This window comes from Crocodylus siamensis, chromosome 1 (assembly GCF_052110815.1).
Source record: "Crocodylus siamensis isolate JL-2025a chromosome 1, ASM5211081v1, whole genome shotgun sequence".
Classification (NCBI taxonomy): Eukaryota; Metazoa; Chordata; order Crocodylia; family Crocodylidae; genus Crocodylus; species Crocodylus siamensis.
Window position 1 is genome coordinate 192,239,569 of NC_143395.1, and position 20,952 is coordinate 192,260,520.

A 20,952-nucleotide genomic window follows, 5' to 3' on the forward strand; every position below is an offset into this window, starting at 1 on the left:
TAACTCTGTTGACTCCAGTGAAGTCAGTCAGTGATACGCACTTATGTCAACGAAGGAAAAAGCCCACCACATGAAGATTTCTGCATTCTTAGTCAACTGTTCTACAAGTTTCCAGAAGTATGACTTACTCTGACTTCCATATAAAACATATTTTCCATGCTTAATAAAGCAATGAAAGGTATTACTTTACATAAAATATCAGATTCAAGAGAGGAGCCTGAAAACCAAAATTTTTCTATGACTTCTAGGCTACGGACAACAACATTATTCTTTTAGGCTACTGAAGGACACTGTGACATTGACAATACATCTGAAGCACAGGAAAGGAGCAGAGAGCACAGGGAATATCTAAAGCTATTAGGTATATCAAGCATGTACAGGGAGCTTGAAACCATCTCTTCCCTCAATTACTGCATTCAATGATACTTCAGCACTGCTACAGCATGGTTGAGATGTCGTTTCACATCCCTCATTGAATGAAAAGTGATTTGGGTGGACTTTTATGGCAGAAATCGCTTAAAAACTCTGTGCAGTGCTTTTCTGCTTTTCCCTCAATAAGCTTCGTTGTGTCTTCCTTCAAACTGCCCAAAGAGAATAGGCAACAGATACCTGGCTGAGCTTGAATGCTTTTAAGGACCCAGGCTTAGAGCAACCTTCAGTCAGCTGCCTATTTTGCATCTACAATTAATTGCAGGTGCAAAGCCTTAACAGGGAGTCAATCTAAATGTCTTTTTATGCATGACCACAAATATACAAGTTGTATAATTAAGTTGCCTGCTCCAAATCCTGCCCTCAATCACACCTGAAAAACCCTCACTGGGTCAACTCCTGCCCTGATCAATACCCCATGCAACATCACTTTAATCACTTAAGCTGCTAACAGCCTAACTGATTAAAGAAAAAACTGACAAAGAGAAAAACAAAAAGCACCATTTTATTGGAAGAGGAAACACATTAGTTCAACCTGGCTCCCTGGCATCTGTAATCAGGTGCTTCAGTGTGGCTTTTTTGACATTTATCTAAAGCTTAGATAAAAGCACCAAAGAGCACCGCTGAAGCACCTGATCTATACATATGTTAGGCAAGCTGGGTCCAACTAACACAGTGCCTCTCTGGCCATGCGCTGCACTTGGTGTGGGGGCACACCGAGCTTAAAGTGTTGTTTTTTGCATTTTGTTCCACATCAGTAAGCAGCATTTAGTGCTTGGTGCTGAGTGAAGTCAATGAGGGTACCAAGGTGTAACTAATGGTAGGGTAAGGTATGTTCTAACTAGAAACGTCCACAAAAACATGGGCCTCATTCTAAAGACTTTTTTTAATACCTTCCCCCACAATAGTGTAGGAAAAAAATGCTGACGTGCCTACCCAAAAAGTCTCTGAGTTGCTGTCTGTCCAGTTCTATCCTACCTCCTCTGTCAAAGGGTAACCAGCCAAAGCTGCTGTACACACCAAAGGGATTCCTGGTGCTTTAGCACCCAACAACAGGCAAAACTTCCAACACTGAGGAAGTTGCGAGATTCATGGACTGTACAACTGTTAGACCTCAGAAATAACTCCTGTGGTGGCCCCTTCTCCTCCCTCTGGGTCTTGCAGCCCTTTGTTCCACATTCCCGGCCCAGGCCACAAAGGAGGGTGAATGGTCTGGCTATTTACTCTCTAGACTCCACAAGTAACTAGTGAGAGATGTATAGGTAGTAGCCATGTTGCTCTAAGGACATAGGCAAACAAGGTTCTTTTGATAAATCTGATATCTTTCATTAGACAAAATCAAATAATTGGGAAAATTCTTTGCAAGCTTTCAGGTACAAATACCCTTTGTCAGGCTGAGAAAGCATCTGCAGTTGGTCTGTGGGAGGAATTCTAGTCTTCTGTAGTAGTGGAACATCTCACCCTTTTTCCTGCCCTGAGCTTGGCAGGAGAGGAATTGATATGGCTCCCAATGCTATTTAGATTTCCTTACAATGCAAAGAGACAAGTTTGAAGGCCTCCACTCTACCGGCACGCATGTCAGTGAAGGTACATATAAATGTATGTACTGTTTTCTCCCTACTAGAATGTGCTGTCAGGATTTTTTCTATGCAATAAATCTGAATGGTCTGTTTTGAAAGACATACTGACCAACATAATTTCCAAAAAAACAGCTGGGAAAAACACAATGGAGTAAAAAAAAAAAAAAAAAAAAAAAAAAAGTACCTTACCCACCATGTGATTTTTAATGCCCTACATTTTAAGCAGGTTAGCTACCTGGAAATCTACCCTCATGCAGTTTTGAAATAGCTGACATCTACTAAAGTGCACTGCTCACAAACCTTATCTACCTGAGAAGTACCATTAGGAATTTTGGTAGAGGTACCATTAGGAATTTCTGCTTTGCTATACTCAATGTAAATCCAGAAATGCTAGAACTTGCTTTTACTTTGTTCCAAAAGATTCCAGAGTCTGATGATTTTCAGGGTACATGTGTGATGGTTAGCACTCAAATGCAGGTGTGATAAAGCTGACATCTTTAACCAATTAGGCTAAACGAGTTAAAAATGGGTAGTAAAATACTGTACTGTGTGCCAAAATGAATAATTTAGGCAGAGAAAGAAAGGATAACAGAAAAGCAATTTGCAGGATGGTAGAAAGAAAGCATAGTGTAATTGTTTCTCCCACTATTATCCAGACTTTTCCTCCCAAAGCATTTATATATTACACCAGGAGCATCAGAGATGTGGATCCAGCACATAGGGGTGATCTGTGGGCCCAATCTAGTCTGCAGACCAGCCCCATGCCACTCACGCAGCCTGCCGGGCCTGATGTGTTTGACACCCCTGTATTATACATTAGGACATCCACTGAATGGCAAACTGGTGCAAATTATACTGTTTCATCCTCTTACACCAAATGATGACAAATGTATAAATTAGACTAATAGTTACATCACTACTGAATTCTGTCCTGGAATGTCAGATCACTTACACCTATTAAGAATTTGACCCCATCTCTTTTTTCTCAAACTTGTGGTGTGAGGGCAGGCAGTGGGTATTTACAATATTTTCTGCTTTCTGAAATATCTGTTTTTGGCTGACATAAGTCAACTGTTTTTTAATTGTTTTAACAAACCATATATGTATCCAGAAGCAAATTATTATGGGAACATTTTAATAATTTTAAAATAAACAAAGCGACAGTGGCAGAACATTGGTCAGAGTGCAAAAGTCCCCGTAATCCTCCTGGCACAGCACAAAGCTAGACTGAACACCAAAAAGGAAAAGAAACCAGAAAAGCAGGAACTCTATTTTCCAGTTCCTACCATGACAAAAGCTGACCATAAGGCTGTACAATGAAGCCACAGCCTTGCCCTATCATCTTTCAATCTTACGTTTTCCAAATGTACTCTGTTTCTATCATTTTTTTGACTTTTATGGTAAGCCACCCTGGGCTTCTTTGTGGAAAGGAGGCATATAATCAGCCCCTTCCTGTTTAAGGATATAAGCAAATGTTAGAGTTGACTTCCTGCAGAGTTCCTACCACAAGCAAGAAGCCTTGATAGTCAAAGAAAACACCTCGGGCATCAGATGCCAACAGGGCTTACAGGATGGTGATATTACACTTACTTTTATGTGGCAACAACAATAAAATGTATATCTATGCACACTCTCCATCAAAACTATTCACCATTCTCTACACCAAATAAGTTGTACATTCTATTGGCATGTGGAGCAGAGGTGGTATCCTTTGCATGTGCACTGTTGTAAACACACATCAAGGTGTCCATTTGCACCAAGTAGACTCAGTTATCCTTAGAAGGGAATTCCACCATCTGCACCGGGATTATTACACACAGGTTTGGCAAGCCACAGAGAGATGCAAGGTGCCCATTTAATCAAAAGCCTAAACTAAAATTCCACTTTGTCAGGGATCCATACTGAAGTAGAAAGGTACAACTTCCTGCTCTCCAACCATCTGTGTCAAAAACCATGGCTGCATGCTAGCTAGATTGCCCCCAGTTGGCCACAGTTACCTGAGTTGGACTGATTATCAGCAGCCTAACTACCCGGACCTGACCCCAGCTGCCTGCTGGGCATGGCTGTCTGTTTTTAAGCAGCTGCTCTTTCAATGCCCACCAGGGTATTCAGCAAGACAGATAGCTAATCTTGAGTTTCTGGCTCTGTTTCTGATTTCCTTGGTCCTGCTGGTTTGTACTGTGTCTTGTGTCTTCTGGGTCCTGCTTCCTGATTTCACCCTGGTTCCTGTCTGCCCATTCCTGCTTCCAAACTGCCTTATTGGTTCCTTGACCCCTTCTGCTTCCAGGCCCCTGTTCTCTGACAGCTGACTCCTGGCTTGTGGTTTGGCAGTTACCCATGTCCTGGGCCTGCACAGCTATAGCTGCCTGCTCCAGACCCCCTTGGCTAGCCACATCAGTCTAGATCCCTGTCTCCTGTTCCTGACCACACTTGGACTGTGGTTCTACCTAGGATGACTCCCTACATCCTAGACCCTTATAGACCTCAGCCTCCTGACCTGACTGCTCCTGCTGCCTTGGCTCTAGTCTGGACCATTGCTTCCCTGACCCCCAGTACCGACCCCCAGTATTGACCAATCCCGTGGACTGAACGCTACGAGGGTCAACACCTGATCGCCTATGCCCCAGTCATGCCCCTGACACTCTATGGTTTCTAGATGACATACAACCAACAGGACGATGGGTACTTGTATGGCTGCTGGTGGAGCACAGCATCTTCTGGTATAGGTGAGATTCTCTACACAGGGAAGCTGACAGATATTCCTGGTCCAAGTTAAATCACAATCCCCCAGCATGCTTTGCAGCCCTAGGCTGGGCTGTGCTGTCTGCTCCAACAGAGAAGGGGTGGGAGAAGAGGGAAGCAGGGACTGCCCCCCTCCCCAGCAAACCCCAGCTTGGGTCTCGGGCCAGGGAGGAGGGTTAAACTTCCCTTCTCCATCTGGAGTAGAGCTGCTCCGCCCAGCTAAGACCTTACTTCTGGCTGCAGCTGTGGACTACAAATCCCAGAAGCACCTGGAAGCAGGACAAGAAAGTGATGAGCAACCCTGCAGAGTTCTTCAGTTGTGATTCTGGACTGCAAATCCCAGAGGCAGGCAGCAGGAAGAGGAAGTGAACACCCGGACCATGCTGGCTATATGCCAGCGAACTGTGCTCTAGCACCCCCTGGCTTCTGGCCTGAGCCACTACAGTTATGTGGCTGCATTTCCTGAATCAAAAGTGAATGTATGTCCAGTTGTTTCTCAGTTTAATCTCTGCAGCATAAACCAACCTGCAACAACTGAACTGATTCAGCCTTGGGTCTTTTTGACTGTCTGTACTTAGCCAGAGTGTTTGGTGGTCAGAACCATGGAGTGATGCTGTTTTCCTGAAAAACTGACATCTGAGAACAGGGTAGGATTCACATGGACACTTGGGCACTTAGATAAGGCTACCTGGTTGCTTCATAAAATGTTGCCATGTTGTAGACAGGATTATACCTGGGAATAAGATGGGTCTGATACACTCCAAAAATATTAGGTTGCTACAGATATGATCATTAAAAACTGAAAAAAGCACAGGCTGGAACACTGTAGGTACTCTAGGGGCAGCTGAGACATCATACCCCACCCCATTTTACAGCTCCCAGGGCTGCTAGAGATAGCTTAATGTAGCCTAATGCTGCAGTCACTTGGCCAAAAAAGCTAACAATCTCCATCTTTACTGGCTCTTATTCTTCATGCACAACCACTCTTTGCTCTGGACTAAAATCTACATTCCACTCATATCAATAACACAGCACAACAATATTAAATGACATTTTAAATTGGGAGTCAACAGCCTACAAACACAGTCAAAAATGTGAAAAAAATAATCAGAAGGAAGAGAAAAGACAGCTACCTTTCCAAACCAAAGGTCACACAGTAGAAGTTTCCATGGTGCAGAAACAGCTTCTTTCCCTTAAAAACAAAACCAAAAAAGGAGAAACAGAATAGATTTTTCAGCAACAAAATACTGGCTCAAAGTTCCTAAAGCTGTCAATATAATAAAGCAACATGCCTAATATTTAAAAAGACAGCATTCACTTAAGATAAATTCATTCCCACATGTATCTGAAATGAGTGCAATAGGTTCTTCAAACAGCAGACTTTCCCCTCCCCCGATATTACCTTATTTACTCAAATCAAAGAGAACCTTGAATTTTAGATGACCCCCTAATAATTAGAATCTATACATGGAAAATTTATAAATTTGCTATAATTGATCACCAGGTACAGAAGCTAATTATTAGAGGTTTGTCTTGAATCTGTCCCCCTCCCATTGCTACAGCAGGGAAAACAGTGGCTGGGCATAGGTGACAAATACCTGGTGGCTCCCTTGACCTCTGCCACCCCAACTTCTTCTGCCTGCAGCCCATTTCCCCCCACTTACTGTAAGACTCTGCTTGGGCTCCTTTCCCTCCCTGAGCACATCCAAGTAAGGGGCAAATTTTAAACACAAGGGACCAAAATACATTGACTTTCTGCAAGTTTCAGCACAGGTACTCGATAAGCACATTTTTTTAACCTACTTAAACACAGTACAAAATATCTATATTAGTCCAAAGCCAAAAGGCTCATGATTTATCACATAGTTGATTAGGCTGAGCTCCAGCAGTCAACAGCATTTCAAGCCCTGGTGATGCCAGAGCCTAGCACTGCTCAGTATGTGTGTACACTCAAGATACACCCCCACAAAGGATCCATGTGCTAATTAGGCTCCAATTCATGACTGGAACCAGATGTTCCTGTAACAAGTCCTGGGGCCCTCCAAAAATGTATATGCAGATGAGACACAGGATTGTCCAGCTCCATGTCATGGAGGTCAGCACACCAATCACATGCAATAGGCAGAGAGACGGGGATGGCAAAGCCTCTAATTTACACAGAAGTTAGGTGATGTTTGCTAGACATTTAGGCTGGTGAAGAAACAAGAATCAGTGGAAATGGGAAAGAACGGTACTGCTCATCTGTGGATGTGAAGAGGAAGTCAAAATATATTCAGTTTAGTCATTCACTATGAGCTGACAAAGAGTTGGCACTAGGGAGACTGAGTGCACTGGGTACTGTATATTATTTAGATGGGCCTTGGGACATGTTTCCATCAAGATTTTCTCAGCCTCTTGAACTAAGATCAAGTGATCAGCTGAAAACCTGATCAATGCCTTAAGGGCAGAGATTGGGATTGATGAAGTATTGAGATGTAAGGCAGTGGCGACACATAGGGGTTACACGGGGGTGCACATGCACCCCCTGAGAGCACTGGTGCACCCCCTGACTGGCTGCACTCCCCACTTAGGCAACGGGCAAGGGGGGCAGGCGGGAGCACCAATGTCCCCCCTGCGAGCACCAGCCAGGGAGTGGGAGCGCCAGATGTAGCACTATGGCCACTTCCTGAGGCGGCACTTCCTGGTCAGTGAGGTCTGCCGCAGGGAGACCTCCCCCCCGCTGGTTGGCAAGATTGGCCATGTGGGCCCCCCCCAGTTGGTGGCTGGGGGACACATACCCCCTCTGACTAAGGTGACACCAGTCGCCCATCATATAAAGGGTGGAGGAAGGAAACCCAAAGCTCGAAACAATGGGAGTGGTGGCAAGTAACCAGGAAATGGAAAGTGAAATAAAGAGCAGAAAAGTCTGTAAACAAAGGAGATCAGACAAAGTTGGATAAGCAGAAAAGAAAGATGATGAACAAGATGGGAACAACAGTGGAAGTAGCAACCATGACAGAAGCAAAGGCAAAGACAGTGACAGGGAGAGGAACAAGGGCAGAGGGAACACAGGAGCAGAGGACAATGGAAGATAGAGTGGGAACAGCAGGAGAAGGTACATTGGACAAGAGGCAGAGAGCAGCAGGAGCACAATGGAATGCCAGCCCATTGGGAATGGCACGACAGGAAGACACAGAAGATTCACCGAGAGATATCAAGGAGAATCAGAGACTAAGGATAAAAGAAAAATCGACTAGTGACAGAATGCAGACAGGATAGATGATGAACAGGTATGACTTAAGAAAAAAGGTACTGCTTGAGATACTGGAGGTGCAGGCGCTTCCTCCACCACACCTGGAAGGACGTGGGCAGTGGGGTTCCGCAGGGCTCGGTCCTCGGGCCCGCACTGTTCAACATCTTCATCAGTGACTTGGATGAGGGGGTAGAAAGCACCCTGTTCAAGTTTGCTGATGACACTAAGATGTGGGGGGATGTGGGTGCACTAGAAGGGTGCAATAGGCTACAAGCTGACCTTGACAGGTTGCAACGGTGGGCGGATGAGAATAGGATGGGGTTTAACACTGATAAGTGCAAGGTGTTGCACATGGGGAGGAAGAACCGGCACCACACTTACAGGTTGGGGAACTCCCCTCTTGCCAGCACGGAGACGGAAAAGGATCTTGGAGTCGTCATTGACTCCACGATGAACATGGGCCAGCAGTGTGGGGAGGCAGTCATGAAGGCCAACCGTACCCTGTCATGCATCCACAGATGCATCTCGAGCAGGTCCAGGGAGGTGATCCTCCCCCTCTATGCGGCACTGGTCAGGCTGCAGCTAGAGTACTGCGTCCAGTTCTGGGCGCCACACTTCAAGAGGGACGTGGACGATATGGAAAGAGTCCAGAGGAGGGCCACTCGTATGATCAGGGGTCAGCAGGCCAGGCCTTATGAGGAGAGACTACGGGACCTGAACCTGTTTAGCCTCCACAAGAGAAGGTTAAGGGGGGACCTTGTGGCCTGCTACAAACTGGTCAGGGGGGATCAGCAGGTATTGGGGGAGTCCCTGTTCCCCCGTGTGCTGCCAGGAGTGACCAGGAATAACGGTCACAAGCTGGTGGAGGGTAGGTTTAGATTAGATATTAGGAGGCGCTACTTCACAGTCAGGGCGGCTAGGGCCTGGAACCGGCTTCCAGGGGAAGTGGTGCAGGCTCCTAGCCTGGGGATTTTTAAAAGGAAGTTAGATGAGCACCTTGCCGGGGTCATCTGACCCCGGTGCTCTTTCCTGCCAAGGCAGGGGGTCAGACTAGATGATCTACCTAGGTCCCTTCCGACTCTAGCTACTATGAAACTATGAAACCCGCCTCAACTGCCTGCCTCTGAACGGGGCCGTGCACTTCGGCCACCGGGACAAGAGGTGCCGACGGTGTGGCTACATGGCGGACACCCTCCCCCACGTGCTGTGCGGCTGCAAGCTGCACGCCAGATCCTGGCAGCTCCGCCACAATGCTGTCCAGGACTGCCTGGTGCGGGCCATCCCGGCCAGGGCGGGGGAGATCTCCGTGAACCGCACCGTCTCGGGCTGCGAGAGCCAGCTGCGCCCCAACATTGTCGTCACGGACCACGAAGCCAAGAAGATCGTGATAGTGGACGTCACCATCCCCTTCAAAACCAGCGCCAAGCCTTCACCGATGCCCGGGCTTGCAAGCGGGAGAAGTACGCCCCGCTGGCCGACACCCTGAGGGGTCGCAGCTACGACATGACAGTGGAGGCGCTCATCGTGGGGACGCTCAGAGCCTGGGACCCCAGCAACGAGAGCGTCCTCCATGCCTGCCGCGTTTCCCGCCGCGACGCCAAGCTGATGCGCTGCCTCATGGTGTCCGACACCATCCGCTGGTCCCGCGACACCTACGTGGAGCACATCACGGGCCACCGCCAGTATACCGACCCCTCCAGACAAGCCGCCACCGGACCGGACCCGGAGGACACCGCCGCCTGAACTGCCCCCCGCCGCTTCGCTTTGCATCAAGAGGATTTCGCCGCCACGGACGACCCCGCCCCACCTGAAGAGGACCCCCGTGATCAGACTTTATGGACTGAAATGCTTTCTCTGAGCCACTTCCTCCAACATTGCGGACCACTGTAACGGGTTTGTGTGTATCTATCTCCTTTCTCTCTCAGCGTTGCAACCTCCCCCCTTCCCCTTTCCCACATTCCCCCACCCCCGGGCTTAGTTGGCTAACATTGTATCGCTTGTAACCTAGTCGCGGTCCCCTCCTCTCCCCCATCCCTCACTCGGGCACTTTGTATTTCCATCTCAGCTTTGTCATCTTTTTCTCTGGATTCCCCATCCAAAACACTTACTAATAAAAGTCAATCTGAAACTGAGGTGGCTCAAGAAGAAACAGAAGAAGAGGGCAGGGGAGTGGGAGAGAGCCCAGATGGAAATTAAACCAAACAAGCAGAAGAAATGGAAATGGAACAAATAAAAGAGTCCAGGAATTGGGTAGGGAAAAGGAAGAAAACAGAGAAGAAAAAAATCAGGAAAAAAGATACCTGAAAATGAGGGGAATGCATTGGAGTCAGAGCCAGAGGGCCTCTTCCTGCCATTAACCACCCTGGGCTCCAGCCCAAAGTGGCGAGCTGGAGGTGGAAAGCAGGAAAGTAGAAGCCTACCTGAATGCAAAGACAGTCAGGCAGCTAGCAAAAGTCACAGGTATGAGAGTGGGTTAGGTGAAGCAGTCACCCCTGGTGGGCAGCTGCACTAGTGAACCTTAAAGGGCCAGGTGTACACTTTTTGAACAAGTGCAATGGCATTAGTTACAGTGTCTATTAATATCAAGAACATATTAACAAGGAAAAGATGGGAACGAATCAAATCAATGTTAAAACTAGTAAAGGAAGAAATAATCTGTCTACAAGAATGTGGGATACTGGGGAAACAGGATTATAAACGCTTTAAGAAATGATGAAGATGGGGAGTGTCCTGATGGTCAGTGACAAATGAAAACAAAATGGCTGGAGTGGCAATACGATTCAAGAATACGGAGGTGAAACTAAAGCAAGTGGAAGACATTATGAGTGGCAGACTGCAGCAAATGATACCATCAGTCAAGGAAGCATAATTAGAAGTTTTCAACATATATGCACCAACAAAGCAGGAGGGGAGGAAGACTTTGCTTAGAAAGCTAGCATTTTATATGGTCAGAGAGAAACTGCAGATAAAGCAGGGTACTTCAACTGCATAATAGAAGCTGATGACAGAACAGGGGGAGGAAGAGGTGAAACTTTACACAGTTCATCCAGATTGTTAACAAATATAATAAAAGAAAAGTCACTAAGAAATGTGTGGGCAGGGGAGACAGTCTTCACTAGAACAGACCCCAATGGAAAGAAACAATCAAGAACTGACCTTATGCTTATATCAAAAGAAATAGAGATAAGGAAGAAAAAAACATAATTATGGTATTTACGCTGCTTGCAGATCTCAAAAAAAATATAAAGAAAAAGAAAAAAAAAGCGTGTTTTATAAGAAGAAGCGGTACATTAATTCAATCTAACTCCACAGCATCTGTATAGATTGGGCACTTCAGTGGGGCTTTTTGGTGCTTTTCTGTAAAGCTGATTCAATCAGCTATTACATAAAAATGCCAAAAAAGCCCTACTAAAGCACCCTCTCTCTACAGATGCCCTGGGTGAGCCAGGTCCAACTAACACGCTGCCTCTTCTGGTCATATGCTGGGCTCAGCGCAAGAGTGCATGGAGTTTAAAGTAAAGTGCCATTTTGGTTTGTTTTTTTAACATCTGCAAGCAGCCTTAGTGATCACTGGATGCTGAAGGAAAAATCAATTCTTGGTAAGAGCCCCATAAGAGGAAGGGGAGTGTGGAAGTTAAATGCGAGACTGCAGCAAGATGAGGAGATATGTCAAGTGTACAGGAGACAGTACAAGGGGTGGAAAACATGGGAGTAATATTTTAAGAGTACCAAAGAATGGTGGATGATGGTGAAGAAGAGGATGGGAGAATTCTTCAGGAAGGAAGGTTGAAGAACCATGGGAAAAAGAACAAAAAAGCTGAGAGAGAAAGAAATAAATCTGTATGTCGCTTAAGGTAACTGTACAGAAAATTGGAGAGTCAAGTCCAAATTAATGGGCATCAAAGCAGAGTTTTTAAAATCCATATGGGGTGCGACAAGGTTACATCCTGCCACCACTACTATTTGTGTGCAGCATAGAACCATTAGCAGAAAGGAGAAGACGACAAGGTCATAAGCAAAGTAAAGATACTGGGTGGGAGAGAGGTAAAACGCATACTATACATGGATGATATACATGTAGTAGGTAGAGACTTACTTTCAGTGGAAAGGGTACTAATGCATACATCAAAGTATGGAGAGGCAACAGGGGCTGAACTAAATAGGCTGAAAAGTATCATAATGAGAGTGGGAAACTGGAGGGATTTGGAGAAATTGGGCCTTCAAATAAGAGAGGGAGAAATCAGTGCTAAGGATCCCAATAGATGCTGAAGAAAAGGTAATACAGCATGAGAAAAGGTGATGACAAGGATAGGGCAAATACTTTGGTGAGGGAAAAAAAGGCATTTTAATTTAAATTTGGAGCATTCCCGTGCCAAGCCCCATGTATGCCCAGAAGAAGCATAGTGTTACTTCAACCTGCCTCTGCAGCATCTGTAAAGACTGGGTGCTTTAGTGGGGCTTTGTTGGCATTTTTATCTAATAGCTGATTGAATCAGCTTTAGCTAAAAGCACCAAAAAGCTCTGCTGAAGTGCCCAATCTTTACAGACAGTACAGAGCTGGGTTGAAGTAATGCACTGCTGCTTCTGGTAAAGTGTGGAGGGGGTTTTGTTGGGTTTTTTTTAACATCTGCAAGTAGCTTTTGAAGCTAGAGATGACTTGACTTGTTTTCAGTAGACTGATACTGCAGAGGATGCTGAATATTTGGGCACTACATATGAATTGCCTAATCCAGATGCTGAGCAACTTGTACTGGGAGGTAATATTTAGGAATGAGACAGCACACCAAAAATTCTTAAGAGAGTTATAAGGAATGTTGACATGTAAGTGCCCCTCAACCCACTACTAGCAGCTCCCAGGTTTATCAGGGTCCACTGAGGAAAGTCAGCCCCTCTGGGGGTAGAGTTCTTAGAGCAAGGGCAGGCAAAATATAGCCCATGGGCTGAATATGGCCTGTCAGGCCATTCTGTTCAGCCCATGGGGCCCCTAAAAAATTTAGAAAAATAATATTTATCTGCCCCAGCAGCCCGTCAATGTTGACAGAAGCTAGGGACAGTAGGACCCAGGGCGAGCCTCAGCAGGACTGAACAGCCCAACTCCAGCCATTTCACTCTCTTCCTGCCCCCGTTCTGCTCCAGCACCACGTGGCTGCCGGCTGCATTGCTGGATGGGAAGCACAGGTACGGAGGTGTGTGTGTTCATAGGCTAAGCCCCACATGCACACCCCACCATACACATGCACCCTTGCACTACCATACACGCAGACCTCCCACATCCCCTCACACACCCCAGGCACCCAGCCCCCTACTCCAACAAACCCCATGCCCACCCACACCTCACATACACACACACCCACAAGCTCTCTCACCCTACATATCCACACACCCACTCCCCACAATATAAAAGAGTAATATTTCATTTAAGCTAGTGTGCATCACCTCTATGTACATTGCACAAACACACGTAAATTAGGACAAAAATATTTTTTGAAACCAAATTAATGAATACTGTGGATGTTTGCTTTTTAGAAAATAATTTGGTATTTTTCTGGTTCTGAGATGGCAAAACCTCTTGCTAAAAGGAGTACTTCCAGGGGGCAAGGGGAGGGACTTATGGTGGCAAAGGTCAGGGGCTAGGGGGTGGGACTTCTGGTCACAAGACGGCAACTGGGGATGGGACATCTGTCAAGGGGTGGGGTACCAATGCAACCCTCAGCAGCTTGCCAAAATGCGGTAAATGGCCCTCCACCCAAAATAATTGCCCACCCCCCGCTTAGAGGAAGACAAAACACCAAGTTTGTTTTGCACAATGGACATGGTTAAAGGGAAGAAAGGACCAGAAGCGGAGTCATGCCCAGACCTAGAGCTCAATAGATAAACTAGTCTTGGAGGGTGGTGGGCAATATCTTAAAATAAATATGATTATGCTAATCTCAGTTAATGTAAAGAGCACTTGCAGCCATGTGAAATGGGTGGGGGTGGGCCAGTATTTGGATCAGATAGAGGTAGACATGATGTGCCTGCAGAAATGTGGAATACTGGGATAGAGTATTATATGTCTCATTGGAAGATGGAAGCACGGCCCAGCCATATGATAAGGCAATAATGAGAACAGGGTGCAAGTGTGGTGGTACTGATTAAAGATCAACAGCTGAGACTAATAAGCTATCAGGAGGTAACTGGGGGAAGAGTGTTATCAGTGATCAGGTAGAAGGGAGGGGAAAGGTTTAGAATACTGAATTTTTAAGCTAAGTACAGACAGTCAAAAAGCCTGAGGTTGAATCAATTCATTCTTCGCAGATTAGTCTAAGGTGACTAGATCAAACCAATAAGCAAGTGAACAGACATTCACTTTTGATTCCAAAAATGCAGCCACATGCCTGCATTGGCCCAGGCCAGAAGCCAGGGGATGCTAGAGCACACCTCCCTGCTTGGCTGAAGTAGACTGTGTGAGCCAAGGCTAGTCTGCCCACCCTGCAAGAAGGGTCTGTGTAAGCATCCTGAAAGGCTGGGGGACCGTGAGTTAACTTAAACCTGGAGGGGGTCTGGGACAAAAATTAAATAAGCCGATTTATGCTAACTCAGTTAAGTCTGATACTACATCCATCCAGGTTTATCTTAAACCAGTTTCAGCCATTTTGAAAGCAGCTCATGTACAATGAACTTTTGTTGTGTCCCAGATTTTAACTGTTTTCTGATCGCTTATACTGGTTTATGTATAATCTCTGTGCCTTAAGCACTGACAGAGTAGGAGGCATGCTGCACCCACTTAGAGGCTGGGGGTTGGCTAGGAAAGGCATGATAGGGGCTAAGAGAAAACACAGATGGGATACAGAGCGATACGCATTCATAAACGAGACTGGGAGGCAACAGGGAGTAATGTGGTATTAAGAAACAAAAGCATCCAGGTCCCTGAATTAATAGGAATTTGGGGAAGGAGGGAATCATTGGATAATGTAAAAATGTTCTATGTTTTTTGACAGTCTTATTTGTTGAAGTTTTGGAAACTGATAGAAGCATGTTTTAAGTTTTGACACCTTATCACCTTGTTGTTTCGCTGCTGCTTAGCTGATGCAGTTTTCATAACACAGTGTAAGGTGATGGAAGCAGGTTTTAAGTTTGGATACTTTCATAACAATATAATAAAAAGATTCCCAACAGTATATTTGCCCAGTATGGCCCGTGTGTTTTACAGACATGTTCACTGTAGACTGTATTCAATCAACTTCATAATGGTATCCATTACCGAGCATATGCTGTTCCTAGCAGCAGTTTAGTGAAAGGCAATGTATTTAGTGAGGTTTTCTTCTATTCAAATACAAGACAAGGAGCTTTTCCCCACAAAGCTGGTTGGGGGAAAAAACCCTCATCTTATATTTGAGTGAATACAGTATATCCGCCTTCCCCACCCCAAGTGGATGAAATGGTATGCAGTAATGCTGTTTACATTGGCTCCTGCTTGTTTGAAGTTGATTTTATTCTGAAATGTTCTTATGTGGCAGCTATCAAAACAAGCATGAGAAGTAATGCTGTAGGTGTCTAGCTCACAGCATCACTTGTTTTCAGAATATTGAGGGCAAGGCCCGAATCTGATAATACAACTCAAGTATAGGGCAAAACAAAGCTCCAGAGCACAAGGAGCAAGGCAAGAATCCTGTTTCAATTGTGATGTTCATATGCCAGTCCCTGCTTCACCTCTTGCTTCAGGGCAGGAAGTAAACTGCACAGAGTTTATGGTTGGCACAACATGCTCCCCCCACTGCACTGGCCAGCAGCCTAAGGGGATAAAAGGCAAGGCTGCACCCACTCCCACTCTGCTATGAGCAACCCACTGATACAGGAATGAAATGAGCATCCCTCAGCAGTGGTCATACTCTGGGCCAGATGCTGTCAATGCAGGTAGCTAGTTGAGCAGAGGAAAGGGATTCACTCCAGTGCCTCAAAACAGTTGCATGGGCATGGAGCCAGGCTCAAAACTGCGCCCAGGGAAAGGAGATTATGTTTTTAATACTGTAACTTTCTACAATACACCTGGTATAGGTGAAGTGCTGACAGGGTGAAACTGTCCTCCTGCCCAAGCTCTGGGGTTAAGCAATGCAGGGAGCTGCCCAGCTGCTATGAAATTCGCCCCATAGAAATGGTGAAAATAGCCTTTTGGATGTTGCTATTCTATAGTTATTCTTCTTATAACGCAGCACAAAACCCAATGATTGTCACATCTAAATATACATACCTAACAGTGTTCAAAATAAGCCTAGAGGAAAAAGGCAGTAGAGGAGTTAAAGACAGGCGAGGTGAGAGGGCAAGATCACTTTCCAGAAAGGTGTCTAAATCCATAGTTAGACAAGAGAGGTGAGATTATTCATCAATAAAACACTTCCAGAACGGTAAGAACATAACCCACATTTTAGAATATGTATTTGCATTCTCATGCTCAAGCATATATATGCAAACAGCTGTAATTACTTCAGCTAAATCCCTATTAATTGCTCACAGCTTTTTCTTTAGACTAAACAAAAATTAAATCACAAAATTATTTGGCCTGTAGTAAGGATTAATAACATATAATCACACAATATTGTTTATTACTATTTAATACATTTATCCTCCATGTTTGAAAGCTATTTTTCCTTTTCAGAAATTCTTACCTATTTAACAAACAACTTGGGCTAGATTTAGATGTAAACAATGAACGCTATCTGTTCAAACTTGCTCTAAGAATGAGTCCACTGTCTAGTCCCTACTTGGCAGACAAGTGCAATTATGAGAACCCACAATTTCTGTTAAGTAACATCTTTCCAAAATATCCAAATTTGTTTAACCAAGAAATTACATTCATTACATTACAATGTAATGAACCTGCTAATTCAGGATGCAGCCAAAGGAGGGAACTGTCTTATCCAGATCAACAGAGGCATCCCTACAACCAACGATGGACTGGAAAATTAGGCTAAGTAAGATCTTGAAGTTGGAGAGGACCAGTCTCAGGAGACACCCAAAGACTGTGAGAACAAGCTGACAGGTAGCAGCTTTGGTCTGCTCTGGAACAAAGAATAAGGACAGGTAGCCTAAGCTGCTACTTAAAAGCTGAAGACTTGCAGAGATGCAACCTGTTACTGGTACTGTTTGCTGGAAGATAGAGCACAGTGGTCTTCCAGCAGAAGGACAACACACAAGGGCCCCAATGAGACGTGCATCTTTCCAGCTCAGTAGTAAAATGTATTAGGGACTTAATGAAGTACTAGTGGGTTCACTTTTTGTTGCTAATACTTTATATGCCTCATGTTTTTGTACCGTTTTTATTTTAGAAGTCCCATGAAAAGAACCTCCTGCTACTCAAAGTATTGGAGAGTTTATAGGGCCCCACTGAGAACCAGAGCCTGCACGGCCTAATGAATGCGATACGTCCAGTACTTGCCTCTGAGAACACAGTACTCGGAGCACCAATATCATGGCTAGTGTCAGGGGAAGGAATACATAGCAAAGCAGAGATGATTACTGTACTGAGTTGGTTCAAGTGAGACTGCCATGTTGTTAAAACAAGAATAAATTATTTTAAGAAGTTAAATTTCATTGTCACTTGAGTTGCCTCAACAGCAAAAGTCTTATCTGACTTCTCAGAGAACAACTGTTTGGGTGGGGAAAGTTTGTTGTTTTGCTTTCAATTAATATCACTGAAGGTATGACATAGAGATACCAAAGTTCTGAGTTTGGGTTTTTCTTTGTCAGCTTCTTTGTTTTTAAAGTGTTCCAAAATTTCTGGTTATGCAAACATATCTTTATAGAGGTCTCAGTGATCTACATATTCATGAAAAAATTGAATCGCTATATCAGTGATCACTGGCGATGCATAGGGGGTGCGCATAGATGCACGTGCACCACCTAAGTGTGGCAGTGCACCCCTATGAAAAGGCACTGCCAACCCTGTCAGCAGTGCCTGCGGATGGTCACTGCTTGCCACCTCTGCCCCTGACACCACCAGCAGCATCTGCAGGTGGTCAGCGATCGCTGCTGGCTGCCACTGCCAGAGGCATCTGAGGGTGGTCGCCGACCCCTGGCTGGCAATCGCCACTCCTGCCCCTGCTGGGCAGCACCGGGGTCATCTGCAGGAGCTCCCAGCTTACTGCTGCCAACCGCCAGGGGCACACGTTGTTTATGACAGATGCCAGTGATTCTTACCCAGGTGCTGCAAGATCTTCTCAAGGGTGCCACAGGGTGCCACACAAATGTTAGCAGTTTTAGGTGTGCAAACATGATTCACAAGATAAACCCAGAGATTTCAAATAGGAGTCCATTTTGCTCTTTTGTGATCTTTCTACATTCTTTGCAACAGAAGACTTGCTTTATTATTTTTCCATAGTCAAAAAATGTGTGAAAACTAAGAGTGGGCATTTTCCAAGGGGTGCCTTGAATCTAAAAAAGGGTGAGAGTCCCCAGGCTTTGGAATCATATGCAGAAGACTAAATCCAATTTGCATACTTCTCAGGATAACTGAAGTCAACTTACCTCTCAAAACAATGAAAGAGAACAAAAATATCTACTTGCATAAACAATCAGTTCCACTGGAATGTAATAACAGATACATGCAGGATTACTTTTGTTTGGCATTTGCAGATCCTCAGCCAAATTTCCACTCTGTTACACCAATGGGAGTTTAGAGTAACTCCACCAAAGTCAGCAGCATTACTCTACATTTAATACATGTAACAAAACAGAATTTGGCCCTCATCTCCTATTTTCAGTCATCTACAGCAGGGACTGGCTGCAGTCTGTGGGCTGAATTCAGCCAGCTATGTGATTTCATTCTACCAGTGAAGCCTGGATAATCAGCATTTCAGTGGCAAGAGGAATTCTGCAGCATGCCACAATGGCTAAGTCACACACACACGGGAGTTGATTTCATAAAGGGATGAAGTGACAGCAACCAAGTCAGAAGCCTCAGTATGAGCCATGTTATTTCAGCCGTATAGTCTTACAAGACTACTGACCCCTGATATACAGCTTTTGCAGGGAAATTATCTTTAAATCCAAAATTTCTCATGTTCCAACTAAGCCTAGGAGTGCTATATTAGAAATTGTAAAGGAAAAAACAAATTAGTGTCTTGTTGTTTATACTTATCATACTATAACAGGGGGCTTTCTCAGGGCCAGTCTGCCATTGGCCTGCCCAGCTGTTTCTGGGCCAACCACCCGCCCGTCATGCCTTGTTTCTTAATTGGTTCTAATAAGGTGGGAGGCTGCCCATTCTTGCCCCGATGCCAGGAGGCACTATCTGCGGCTCCATTCCACCCCTACACCACAGCTCAAGCCTTGCAGATGGCATCCAGGTGACATAATGCGCCCAGCCTACAGCCGGACCAAACTTAGCCCTCGTTGTAAGGTCTCAGACACACACACATTCATACCGCCCTCCTCTCACTAGGGGCTCTCACACTCCACCCCCTCTCACAGGGTCTCTTTCATGCATCAACAGCTTGTACCACCTTGAACCCTCTCGGAATGGGCCCCTTTAGCCATACTTAGCACATATGTTGGGTGGGAGACGTACCGTCTTATGGGCCTCTCCCACAACCCTCACCAGGGTAGTGGCCAGCCAGTTACCTAACCGGGACCAAGCCTGCCCTGGCACCTTCCAGGGCAACTCTATACACACACACACACACACACACACGGCTCCCAGCCCCCTGGTTTCCCCCTCACTGGGGCTCCACATCTCTGTCCCCTCTCACTGGGGCCACAGGACTTCCCTGGTGAGGGCTCAGGTGGCCGTAGCTGTGCCTGGCCCCGCCTGGGTCTTACACCCCCCTTTGGGCTCAGGTGACCATAACCATGCCTGGCCCCCTTATGGGTATAGTGTTGTAGGGCCCAGGGGTTAGGGCACCCCAACCCACCTTTCCCCAGGGTGGTAACTGGCCTGGTACTTCCTGGGGGCTTCTGCACCATTGGGAGTCCCACCAGGCCACCCGCTCCCAGCATGGTGCAGTTTTAGGTCATGCCCAGGATCAAGAGCCTTCAAACCATCCCCTTAAACTCCTGCCCTTATCTCCAAGATATTTCATACAGCCTTTCAGCCAGGCAATGTTTCTGCCTGGCCTGCCAGCAGCAAACTGCTGTGTTTATATAGGCGGCCAGAGTTCTAAAATGGCCACCGTAATCAATCACCTGCTGGCTGTCTGGCTCAGCCTTTAAAGTGGCAGGCACCAACAGTGCCCGGCACCAACAGTGCCCTGCCACACGTACTTATCCAAATACAAGACAACCCTAAACGTAAAACAACCCCTTCCCCCGAATAATTAGATTCTACACAGAAATTTATAAATTCATTTTAATTTTACACATATGAAATCAAATTATAGGAGGATCATCTCAAATTTGTCTCCCCGCTCCCCCCCATTACTGCAGGTGGGGGGAGAGGTGATGAGAGTGACAGTATTAGGGCAGGGCAGCTATAGGGGACAGACAGTGAGGGAGGAAGTAGGGTAGGCAGGGAAGTAGTAATGGGCAGGTAACAGGGGCCAGTGCAGGCAGACAGTTAGAGAGGCAGGCAGCCCCCTACCGCCAGTCATCCCCCTCCTCCACTTACCACTCACTCTGCCTGCCTCCTACCCAGCAGCCTCAGGCTACCCCTATTCCCCTTTCCCATTCCCCCTACCATGCCACTTCTGTCCTCAACAGCCTCAGGTCCGCACCCCTCCCTCCCCCCAAGTCTTTCCCCCTTGCCTGCCTATCCCCCCCCACCCCTTACCTTTGCTCTGCACTCGCAAGCTCTATCCCTGTTGCAGCCTGGGGCACAGAATATGGCTCCAGCTCAGTCCCATAGCAGCAGCAGTGCAAAGCCAGCACTGGTGCTATGAGACACTGCTGCTATGAGGTCAGGATAGAGCCATACTCCAGGCTGCAGAAGGGACAGAGACTGCTGGTGCAAAGTAAAGGTAACGAAGATTGCAGCAGAGAGGAAGAGAGAGGGAGAAG

The 20,952-nt window shown here is 46.0% G+C and overlaps 1 protein-coding gene across 5 annotated transcripts in view; it reads right to left on the reverse strand.

Moving 5' to 3' along the window:
- The window catches only part of PLCB4 (phospholipase C beta 4), a 361,436-nt gene that overhangs the window by 310,135 nt on the left and 30,349 nt on the right, over positions 1-20,952 (reverse strand). For 3 of the 5 annotated variants that reach the window (XM_090051533.1, XM_090051509.1, XM_090051517.1), the window contains exon 2: positions 5,885-5,943. The exons of the other annotated variants lie outside the window; for them this stretch is intronic. The gene's annotated coding sequence lies outside the window, so the exon portion shown is untranslated. The remainder of the gene's footprint in view (positions 1-5,884; positions 5,944-20,952) is intronic. 5 annotated transcript variants of the gene reach the window in all.